The 12,972-nt window shown below is 35.7% G+C and overlaps 1 protein-coding gene across 5 annotated transcripts in view; it reads left to right on the top strand.

Annotated features, from left to right (window-relative positions):
• The window catches only part of cntn5 (contactin 5), a 209,376-nt gene that overhangs the window by 94,761 nt on the left and 101,643 nt on the right, over window positions 1–12,972 (top strand). The gene's annotated exons all lie outside the window — the stretch shown is intronic.

A 12,972-nucleotide genomic window follows, 5' to 3' on the forward strand; every position in this document is an offset into this window, starting at 1 on the left:
TTGCTTTATCGTGTAATACGTATGCCGAAGTTCGATTTTGCGTGCATATCATAAGCCAATGTTTGCGTGCTCCTGGGTGGAGAGCAGACATTTTTAAACGTACATGAAGAGGAAACTCTGAAATAATAAAAATAAAACTGTTAGGTTTGGGTTAGGGTAGAGGTTATAATATGCACGCACGCTAACATTAGGTTTAGGGGACAGGTTAATGAGACAAATTGCTGTTTAATATGCACACACGCTAAATTGGCGTATCATATGCACGCAAAAATAGGCGTATTGTATGCAAGCAAAATGGAACTTTGGCGTACGTATTAAACAATATTATTAAACGCAATTCATGAGGGTGGGAATGCCAACTATTCATTTACATTTTGCATGTCATGGAATTTGTTTTATGTTGTTGCCATTTTAGGAACTCAAATTTGTTCAGTGAATTGTAAATATACTATAGTTCAGAATAATATAGGCTGCCTACAATAGCCGGAAACTTTGCTTTACAAATGTATTTGTTCTGTTGAACACAAAATGATATATTTTGCAGAAATTAGGAAAGCAAAAAATTGAAACTGTAGTTTCTACTCCTATGGTAGTCAATGGGGGCCAAGAACTGTTTGGTTACCGACATTCTTCCAAATATCTTTCTGTGTTCATCAGAAAAAAAATATTTGGACAGATTTGTAACAACTCAAAAAAACTTGGGTGAACTATCCCTTTAAAACATCCTTTTCAAAGTATACAATGTCCTCAAGCTTGTACTTGATGTACTTTAAAAAAAATGGTGTACTTTGAAGTTGTTCACGCAAAAAGCATCTGTCATATCTTCAAACAGACTGTGATGCACAAGTTTGAATAGATCCTGGAAATGTGCCGATCTGAATTTTTTTTTCGGGATGGACTACGTCTTTAAGATATCTCAATTACTGTTTGGACAGCATTTGGTAAGAAAGCGCGTGTTATGAATTCATCCGCATGCTCTCAGGCTCACGAGAAAGGCAGGGTTTAGTTAGATTTCAGCTCCGTGAGGGGGGTTCGCATATGATCTATGGCTTCCCCAATTCATAATGATATGCCATTGAATAAATGGTCTCCAGTATAATCAGGCTGAGTCAATATAATCTCTCTCTGAAGGTCTTCATTAATCTCGCCTACTATGGCTAATCATGCTCCTGTACTTGAGCCCCTACCAATGTCTCCACTTCTTATGTTATTCTAATTAATTTGGCACACTGCGGCCCACGGGCAGAAACGGGATGGAGTCTATCGGCCTCTTCGAAGGGGAATCTCAGAACATTATGGCCTGCATTCTTTCCTCTGTATAAATCAAAAGCAATAAAACATGAAATAATAGAAAATGTAGCTCTTTAATGCACTTAAGTTGTTGCGTGTTGTATTGCACGACTCTCTGGAATACCTGATTCTGATTTGTCAGTTGTGTCGGAAATCCCTTATTCATTAAACATACAGTATGAGTATTACTGGTTCAAATCGGAGTGTATTTTGCGATATCAACCACCTTGATGTTTTTTATCCTTTATTTGTCGCATAATAACAGTCTTTGCATGTTGTCTCTGTGCTTCCAGAACCTCAGATGTCCAAATTGTGTAACATGATTAAATACTATATTGTCAAGTTTGCAAGCACTCATTAATAATTTTAGTATTGGTTAGATATTTGCAAAACCCATTGACAAACACGGGTGACTACTATATATACTGTTTTTGACTAATAATGATTTCTGACAAAAAGAAGGACAGCACCGAAATGCAGAAAATTTGAAGAATAGGTTTTTAAAATGCACACTTACATTATGCTAATGACCATAAGACAAGTGTGTGTACAAATCATAATTGTCCTTGTGAAATAAGACCTCATTGTGAATTATTTTATGTTAATTTCAACTGTGTTTAAAGTTCCTTCGTTTTTTTGAGATATGGTGTAATAAAGCGACTTAGTGATAAAGAAAAGATTTGAGACTGTGGATTTAATTAACCGTCAACTCTTACATTCTGTGTCATATATCCCGGGTCTATGGAATAGATTACATAACCTAACGTAAAAGAAAAATATGGTGGTATTTATTTTTAATTAGCCATTTGGATAAAAACACCTTTTTTGTTATTTGCTTTCGTTCCATGCAATTTCCTTGAAATTGTCTAGAAAAGACTTTGCAAAAGTAATTAGACATAAAATATTGTGTTTTGATTCATAAAGTTATAACGGCCTCCCGCAAACAAAGCCAAATACATCTGCAGCCAGTTTGTTAACACCTAGATGCTTAGCCTTTATTTCTATTGATTTCAGCCTTAATGCTGTCGGATTTTTTGGGGTTATTGCTCTAAAATGAATCCAAATCTGTACATTTTTCAGCTGTAACATCACAACATAAAAACAAAAAGATCCAACTCATAATGGGAATATTCATCATCAGCCAGGCCCACTGTAAACTTGCAGTTACATTTTCAACAGCTGTGACTCCGCGGCTCCCATGCAGAAACACTTCCGAAAAGTCATAATGAAATAGCACTGGAAAACATCTTTCTCACTATAGTGACGTTGACTAATGCATCCTGCCTGTTCAACCTCTATAAACACATTTGCGTTATTCAATTCCACACGGCTGGGATATATTAAAGTCAATAGATTTCGTGCCTGAAATGTATATCTTTGAAGACATGATATGAAATGAGAAAACTAAGAAGATAAGATGTTCAAAGCTGGCACAATGTGGCTGCTGAATGGGATTTTATAGTCTTTGGAGTGCCTGCAGATGCATAAACCAACATAAAATAACGTAAAAGATAACTTGAATTGATTTAGTCTCAGTTGGGCATGTAGTGATCATGTTTAGAGATATAAATCTGTCAATCCCAAATAAATTTCACCGGACAAGAATTTTTTTTGTATATGCTCTATCCTTTGCAACTTTGTACTGAAACCCGTTAGCCGTGTTGTGGATATTGTCACGGAACGGTGTGCGACAGAACCCAAACGTAGGCAGCTTAAGGGTTAACAAAAATACTTGATTTAATCAAACAAACAAACACCCTCTTTTGGGGAAAAGACCCAAACATGAAAAACAAGACGACACAAGCTGAAGTGTCAAAACATACCGACACGTGTCTCCATACATGAAAAAAACACACACAAGACATGGTATATCAAGACCCTGTACACAAGGCTCGAAAACTCAGGACAGGGAGGACAGGATCCTGACAGATATTGCATTCAGCTTTGATATTGTGGATGTATTTGCACCGTTACTTCATTTGCCCAAGTTCAGTAACATGTAACTGGATAGTTTGAAACAAATAGATAATGATGCAAGCATGTGCAAATAAATGCTGTGCACGCCTCTCCGTTGGCACAATTCATTCTGGGTGAATTTTCGGCAAGCAACACAATCGCTTCTAAACATCTTTCCTTCGGCTGAACGCACTGACTTTAAAGGAGCCATTTTTATGAAGTCAGTGGCTTTTAGGTGCTATTCAGAAACACTCCAAACAACCTGAAAGAAAGGCGGTCTAAACTGCAGGATTGCGTCATAGCCATTGAGTTTTTTTCTTGCCGTCGGAAACTGTCACCGGCAGCAGGGAGATATTGTGCATTTTGACTGAAAGAAGATTGTGGCTTATTTCCCTCCGTTTGAAAGACAGATGGGGAGAGTCATGAAGTTGTTCCTATTTATATGCCTCTTTAAACATAAAGGGATACTTCACTTAAAAATAAAAATTCTGTCATCATTTACTCACCTTCAAGTTGTTCCAAATATGTACACATTTCTTTGTTCAGATAAACACATTTACATTACATTTGCAGTTAGTCATTTACAAAAAGTTATGGAGAAACAAGCGTTATGTCATACAGGAGCCATAATACATTAGGTGCCAATACAAAGTTACTGGTTTCAACAAAAGCTAGACCACTATCTGTTGAGAGAAAGGGTAAGTGGGGTTAGTTTCATTTTATTTTTTTGTCTTTCAGGTATTCACAGAAAAGTTGGGTTTTAAGTAGTTTTTTGAATGTTGTGGGAGATCTAGTTGACCGGACAGAGTTAGGAAGAATGTTCCAACAGGAAGGAGTTGTGAAACAGAATGAGCGGGAAAGCGATTTACAGTCCTTATGAGAAGGCAATACAAGACATCGCTGGATGCTGAACGCAGGGATCTTGATGGGGTGTAGGAGTACAGGAGGGTGTGAAAGTAAGCCGGTGCAGATCCAATGCTAGTCCTGTAGCCCCTGAACACAGAGAAAGATATTTGGAAGAATGCTCTTAAACAAACAGAGCTTGCCCCCAGTTGACTCCAAAAGTATGAAAAAATACTTGAACATAAAAAAGTGATCTTGAAGAGTGTGGGACAGCAAACAATTCTGGGGCACTGTTGACTGCCATTGTATTTTTTTTCTACTATGAAAGTCAATGAGGGGCAAAATATGTCTGCTTATAATTATTCCCCCAGATATCTTTCTCTGTGTTCATCAGAACAAATTAATTAAGACAGATTTGGAACTACTTGAAGGTGAGTAAAGGATGACAGAATTTTTATTATTGGGTGAAGTATCCCTTTAAACCGGGGGTTTGTCTTGATAATAGAAAATTTGGATGTAAAGAAAACTTCCGTACAGTAATAAGATTTGAGTTTATAATAGCAAGTTAACTGTTAGTCATTGTCTTAAACTTGCAACAGTGATCTTGTATTTAATTGTTGCCATTTAAAAAGCAAGCGCTGCAGATCAGGGCGATTTGATTATAAGTCAAACCACTCACTGCACTTCAGCAGAAAACATTGCTGAGCTTTCCAAAGGCAAATGATTCTTTCCAGTGTTGACATGCACTTTTGTACTGTTAGAGGTTCATTTAGCTGTCATTGTTTTGCAGGAAGATTTGTTTTGGCTCAGGCTAATCTTTCTGACAGTACCGTGCATTTGTTTTGCAAATGCCATATATGTAAGTCTTGTGTGTATAGTGCCTTAAAATGTAAAACAAGACAAGTTACTGACATCTATAAGTAGTTTAGTTACACATTCAAAATGACTATTCTGATTACTCAGATGTAACAAGTTTGTCTCAACCAGTTGTACGTATTTTGCCTGTGACTACCTGTTTATCATTGACAGATGGAGTTTCATTATATTCACAATATCTGCAAACGTCAGAGTAGTAGTGCAGAATTTAAACAACTGCAACTTCTGCACACATTACAGTGTCCCATTGTGCGTCATTATTAAAATGTGAAGCACACAGGTAATAATAAGGAGCAACTGGAGGTGAAGTGTTATGTTACAGGTGTTAAATTGTTCTTGCACCAGAATATAAAAACAGTATTACAACTTATTTGAATTCTCATATTAACATATATAATCATAATTTATTCATTATTAACAGGTCTTTTTAAACATTTAACAGGGCTTTGTGTAAATTTCCGCTATTATAATTGGCTCCCTCTTTGACTGTAAAACAAGAAAGCTTTCTTATAGAGCCAGAAGGTTTTTTAGGCGAATGTGAATCTAACTTTTTTTAAAGCATATGCTTTTATGTTTTTATGTTAATCTGTTCATATTCAATAGATTAATATAATCTCTTTTAGCTGTAGACAATCTCTCTCTGTAATCTTACAGATGGCACATAAACATTGAACATTTCATTTCATTCCATAAGAAACAATAATGGATAAAAATGGGAACATATTAATTTGGAATGATACAGTTCCTTTATAGGGTAATAATGTACAATGTTTTAATTTATTCATTATTAACAGGTCTTTTTAAACATTTAACAGGGCTTTGTGTAAATTTCCGCTATTATAATTGGCTCCCTCTTTGACTGTAAAACAAGAAAGCTTTCTTATAGAGCCAGAAGGTTTTTTAGGCGAATGTGAATCTAACTTTTTTTAAAGCATATGCTTTTATGTTTTTATGTTAATCTGTTCATATTCAATAGATTAATATAATCTCTTTTAGCTGTAGACAATCTCTCTCTGTAATCTTACAGATGGCACATAAACATTGAACATTTCATTTCATTCCATAAGAAACAATAATGGATAAAAATGGGAACATATTAATTTGGAATGATACAGTTCCTTTATAGGGTAATAATGTACAATGTTTTAACTAATAACTAATTATGTTATATTATTACTGCTAAAATGAAAGTATATTTCATGGTAAAGCGATCCACCCAAAAAGGAAAATACTGTTTTGGATTACTCACTCTGTAGTTGTTCAAAACCTGTATACATTTCTTTGTTTGGTTGAACACAGAGAAAGATATTTGGAAGATGGTTAGCTACTGAGAATTCTGAGAAACTATTAAATACAAAGTAGGAAAACTTATTATGTAATTTTTTAATTCTGTTGAACACAAAAGGAGATATTTAAGGAATTTAGGAAAGCAAAAAGTTTTGGGGCACCTTTGACTACCATTTTAATTTTCCTACTATGGTAGTTAATGGTGCCTCAGAGCCAAGCCCGGATTGGCAAATCGGGATGACCTTGAAGATTCACGTGGGCCGGTCTATTTTTTTGGCCGATAGGGCCAGTGTTGTTATGCCTCTGCAGTGGCGGACTCAACATCTGGCATACCGGACCAAAACGCAAATGCGGACAGACTGATTACAAACACAACAGATTAGAATCACAAATCTGAATTACAGCATCCAAGCGCCCGTCAACGAAATAGATTCAGGGCCACTCTTGGTCAAGAATGCCAGGGGCAATTTTAAATCCAAATCCGCCCCTGCTCAGAACTGTCGGTTGCTAACAACAAAGAAATTTACACAGGTATGGAGCAAGTAGAAGGTGAGTATTTCATGATAGTATTTTTATTTTAGGTTGAACTACCCCTTTAATTTTATCATCATTACATACATTTCCTCACATTGCCTTTAGTATATATATATATATATATATATATATATATATATATATATATATATATATATATATATATATTTACATCAGTAGTGATTTTTGTTGTAAATAAATGAGTAATGCACTAAACTTCTTGAATTTTAGTTTTAAAACATAACTTTCAATACTTTGTCGCTCACTGATAAGCGTGACACACACTCCCTAGAATGGCAAAATCCAATAACACGCTCATGTAACCAGTGGCGTCTGCATTGTGGGGTTTAAATACAGAATGACAGCTGAAGTTCATACATGGATCATCTCATTTATTTCTATAAATAACAATACAGTCTCTTAAAAGACTCTTGTAATCCTATTTGGAATATAAAGAAATTAATAAAACACGAAAATTCACATCATAATTTACCTGATAATTAACAATAAAAGTCTTGTGTTTGCCCTCAAACTTTTAAATAAAAGTGATGTGCTGTGAGACACAATGTGAGTTAGAGTCAATAAACTAATAAACATAGCTTTAATCAAAGCAAACCATTTACATAATAAAAGCGCAAAATGTGAAAAAAAACATCTAACCAAACTGCATCAAACTTTAATCAGAAACCAGAACAAATGTGTGATTTAATAACGGATGTAAAAACATTTTATGTTATGTTAATAGATGATGTCTTCTTGAATCTCAAGATTTTGTTATTTCTGGTAATATCACAACTGGTTTACAATTTTGTACACGCAGTGAATGGTGGGCAGAATATTCTGAATGAGATCAAAACAACAATCTATCATGTTGTCAGATAAAAGATAAATGTCGACTTGTATTATTAGTGGCAGGGAAAGACATAAAGCCTGTCTCTCAAAAGAGCTTAAAAGAACATTTTTACATTTCCCTCAGAGGGTAAAAACAAACAACACATTTAAAACCATACACAGAATGCTATGACTACACTGTAAAACACAACCTATGGAATCTACTCAATAAAATAGGGGTAACAATTTCCACTCACTTTTGTTTAAATACATTCTAACCTATATTTTTGAGGAAAGAATATCTCAATTTATGAGCTATAACACACTTAAATAAATTTGATACGATCTACCTAACACATTATGTGACTAAGTACCTTCATCTACCTAATTATTATTAATAATAAATAATCAATAAGAATAATTCAACTTTATATATAAGTTATTTAGGGAAGGTTGAATTTGCCTACATTTGGTCACACAAAACACAAAACATTTTTGAGTAACAAATAACAAACATTTTCCACTTACTTTGCAGAGTCAATTCATTAACAGAAAAAAAAAACATTCTCCCTGTGTGGTCTTCTTATGTTTCAATGTGTGGATCTATCTGTTTAAGAAAAGGTCAGAAAACCAAATATTAAATGAAATAAGCCTTTAAAGTATTTAAATATACACATAACTCAGTAAATAAGAACAATAACAAAATAGCTCTATAATTCCTTCTCTTGTAACACTGTGGCCTAACCAGACGAAACAGAAGCCCCAACATTTGGAAAAAGCGACCTCATAAAGCGGCTAGTAATGAGGCAAAAACATTAAAGAAGACAGAAATTATACCTTTTAAAGTGTGTTGTAAAACGACCCTTTCTGAACGATTGTGTGAATATATTATCAATAAAAATACTGAATGTGTTCATGATGAAGATGCGAATGCAAGTGTATGAGAGTCTATAATAGGGTTTCCATCCAAAGTTCCGAATTTAGCTTATGCTCAAAATTGGAACATTGCATAAAACATTTGCAAATATGCACCGTTTCAATCCAACAGGTCATCCGTCACTTCTACTAAACATCAGTAAGAAAAGTAAGAGAAGCCACTGAATATAATCATTTTCATATACTTGATTATAAAACACAATAAACACAGTGCTATTGTGAATGCCTGCTGTTTGGGAAACAGTCGTGGGACTTCTAAGAGGCAATTACAGAAATGCTTGGATGACTTTGCTCCGGCATTTAAGAATGACCATAAAAACATTTCTGATACTGTGTAAGAACATCAGTACTCTAGTCAGGTTATGTCATCTCATACAGGAGTTCCTTGACTTTTGGAGAAATTTATTCTGCAGATGTGTTTCCATCTCCCACTTTTCGCACAAACCCTTTCAAAAATGAATCAACACCTCAAGCCAGCATACAAACTGTTTTGCGAAAGTTAGAAAGCTGTGAAATATAGCATTTCCATAACTCGTTTCTAATGCAAAACTACAAAATGCAAATAAAACCAGTAATGGAAACCCGCTTTATGATACGCTGCCTGATCATTTTCATTTTGCTACAGTTTTTCTTGACTATCTCAAGAATATATTATCAATCCGGGGAATGCATTTTCATTTTGCAACTTAAAGAGCATTAATAAAATATTGTAGTATTTTTCCATTATCGACATTATGGCTGATTTGTATGAATTCGTATGTCATTTTAGTACGATTTGCTTTCAAGCTGGTGACGTTAGGTTTGGGGGGTAGGGGAGGGGCTTTAGTATAATTTTTGTATGATTCACTTCATCTGAGGCCCAAAGTGTCCTCCTTATGTCTTTTTGTCTTTAATGGCTTGCTCCATCATTTATGCATATGGTGAAAAGATTGGAGATGATTGTCAAAGTCAATTAGCCTACAAAGTTACAAGCATTGCTGAGTTGATAGCAGGGGATTGTGGTATATAATTTTCAAGAAGACTTTTGGCTGTGTGAATGACTTTTGTGTTACTATAGCAGGAACATATTCCACCCATCTAAAAGACTTGTCAGCTATCACTAGGACTGTCATGTATATTTGGCACCTCGGGAGTGAAATGTAATTCACCGCTAGACATTGAAATGGCAGCACAAGTGTTGTAGAAAGTTTCCAAATTCACCCTTTATCAGGTCAGACACTTTTGATATGTTTGGTACCCATGAGCTCTTTGGGTTTTCCCCAAACAATGAAGCAGTTTCATCATTCCCTGTCTGTCGGAATGGAATTAATGCGCTTCATGATAAAATTTGGTGCCATGACCTGACGGATATTTCCATTTTTGCCTGAAATGTCATCACAAAACTTCACACCATTTTCCATCCAAGGTGCCTGTTCCTCTGGAGTGAATTTACATCTCTCTGATGTCTCGAATGCCTGTGTCAATGAATATCTGCCTGTGTCAACACAGTTATGTCAGTTACAACGTGGATCTTTTTCATCCTCGTGGCTTCTCGCTGATTTGTAAGGCGATGTGCTTCCACAGCTTTCAGCAACATGAACTTCAGGCGTGAATTTAAATTTGCAGTGTATAGATAGCTTTAATGTTGTACTATAATCCAGTTTAGTGTGCATTTTAGTCCATAGGAATCCAACCAAAGGTTTTACTTTCGTTGTTCTGATTTTCTGAGCCATCTGATGTTAACTTCTAACTCAACCTGTGGCGTCAATCTGACACACGACAACTGTTTTTCAGAGCAATGGCAGCTTACAATGAGAGCTTTGAGCTTAGTTTATTGTGCAAGATTTTGTAACTGAAGAAAGCTTTTAGTTTCCCTCAACTCTTTCTCCACACCCTCCAAGTTTATTTTTTATCTTCTTGTCCTTTGAGTTCAATTCGATTGTGAAACTTCTCTTTGGGAGTCTCTTAGTTTTGGAGAGTTCATATTATAAGAGATCAATGGTTAAGCCCGCATTGCAGTGTTGGTCGGGATGCACAAACAAAAAAACATTTGAGCATTTTGACAGCACTATAGAGCAAAATTGTTTACACATTTTAAAAGAATCAACCTACCAATGGCTTTCTTATAGTTGTTGGATATTAAACCAGTTTCTGCAAATCTTATATTAGTCTTGAGTACCGCAGTACTGCATACTTCTTATCTTCGAAGAGTCTTTATTTTGATCACATTTGTACAAGAAAGATACAGCTGTATGAAAATTTCCGGAAAAAGACAAGCTCCCGGAGGCGTACAGGGGCGGAACTAAAGCACGAGCACACAATACATCATCACATTATACCTGCATAACTGTTGATTCACAATAAACTCATGTGTTGTAGATTATGCATGTACGCACCGATTGCCAACAAACAACAGTTTCACTTACCGTATGCAGTTTATGTACGGCATTGTTTAGCGCTGGGACTGCTCCATCTATCTATACGAACGCTGTGGGAGTGTATCGAACACAGAAATACTACGTCATATGTACAACTTGTTTTTTGTAAAGTTGACCAGGTCAAGCATGAAGCCAGCACTTTTAACAGTGTAAAGAACTCAGAATGAATTAAACACCGTTAGCCCTTTAAGCTGGGTTGGAAAAACGCTACTTTTAAGGTGTTAGAGCAAAGGAAAATGGCTCCAAACTAAATTTCAAATAGTACAACAATACTAAGTTGGTTTTTCCTGTCAAGTTGTGTTCTACATCCAAACTTTAATGAGGCCTTTCTATTCTCTCCTCAGACGGAAACTTTGAGCACGCTTGGCCAAATCCTTCAGCCAGGATTCATTTTTCACAATCAATGTAACTTGCTCTTCGCAGTGATTGCAAGGCAAACACTGTTTGTTTGGTTTACAACCTGAAAAAGCAAAAGGCCCTCAATAATTAAATCGAGCAACATTGAAAAGCTTAAACATTCTAAAAGCATGACAGATGACCTGAGAATCATCAAATGCACAATCTATAATGTTTTAAGGTTTTATAAATGTTTTGTAATAAATGTTTTTTGACTAATGTTTTTTTAACATTTTACTTTACTTTAATATTAAATCTGTAAACACGGTAACGTTCTTATGAGGTCTTTCAGATGGCTACAGAGAGCCGTATTTTTCTCTGAATATTTCTACATCCTACTCACAGCTTTCTTTTTTCCTGGCACAGCTGTCCATCAAGCATTCACCCAGGCATCCATCCATTCATCTTTCAATCCATCAAATCCGCTAACTGCCTATATTTATTTCTATACGTCCGCTTGTGTTGATTTCTGTATAGGCAGGTGTCTACACACCTGTCTTCCAGTTTTGGATCAGTGCTCTTTCTTTTTTCCAGCCGGTTTGAGGCTGATATTTTTATTAATGTCTTCCTGCAGAGGCAGGACTGGAACCCAGAGTGCCGTTCTCATTTCGCTCGCCAGTCAAAACGGATAATCACCCGGTGCGTTTCGAGGCTATGAGCCGAAGGTTCGGAACGGCAAAGGTCACATTTTGCAAGTATTAAAAGGGCTGTCTTTAATTAGAAAATCATAAATGTCAGTCCACTTTTTCCAGACTCAAGTGTCTGTTTGCACAAATCCAGATGGACTTTTTGGATGGCTTCGATTCCCGAGGTCACTTCCCCTTTAAGCGAGCCAGACATTCTGTGCCACGCACAGAACCAAACGTTTAAGTTGTCATTTTGTCTAGGTTTCCTCATTACAAAGCAACACATCTGGGGGTTTAGCCAGACAGCTTGATGCACTGCGGCTTCTATTCCGTTAAGTTCTAATTGGCAAACGGCCCAAAAAAGAAATTTCAGCAGGTGTAAAATGACTCTTTAATTAAGATATTGAATAAGGCCTTCCTCTTTTGGCACAGTTTTCAACACAAATGGGAAATTCAGAATGATTTGTAGCAATTATAAACCTAGCGCTGATTGACGTAACCTAATAGAAACGTAATTATCTGTATGTTTTCTCTGCGTAACTAGCGACCGAGGGTTTGCTATCTAAATGAATTTCACAGTGAGTGAGTGGCATTTTCAATAGAAAGTGGCACTGTTTGTGACGGATATAACCTTTCGCTGCTCTAATTTTCTTGTGATGAGAAAAAAGAAACATCATTAGAACAGAGACAAGCTGCCGGGGTCTCATTTTAAAGACTTTCATTTGATATCTGAGGAGGGGGAATTCAAATCTACTTTTCCTCAAGAAATTCAACTTATTACTGAAATTAAGCTTTCTAACTAAATGAATTGTTGCAGCCTTGGTCGCGTAATGAACAAAATAAATTAGATTAACACTGATAGCTTTAAAATGGTTCAGAGATATCTTTAATACACAATATTGTCTTTAAAGGGATAGTTCACCCAAAAAAAAAATTCTGTCATCATTTATTCACCCTCGAGTTGTTACCAATCCGTTTAA

The sequence above is a fragment of the Triplophysa dalaica genome, chromosome 14, assembly GCF_015846415.1.
Source record: "Triplophysa dalaica isolate WHDGS20190420 chromosome 14, ASM1584641v1, whole genome shotgun sequence".
Taxonomy (NCBI): Eukaryota; Metazoa; Chordata; class Actinopteri; order Cypriniformes; family Nemacheilidae; genus Triplophysa; species Triplophysa dalaica.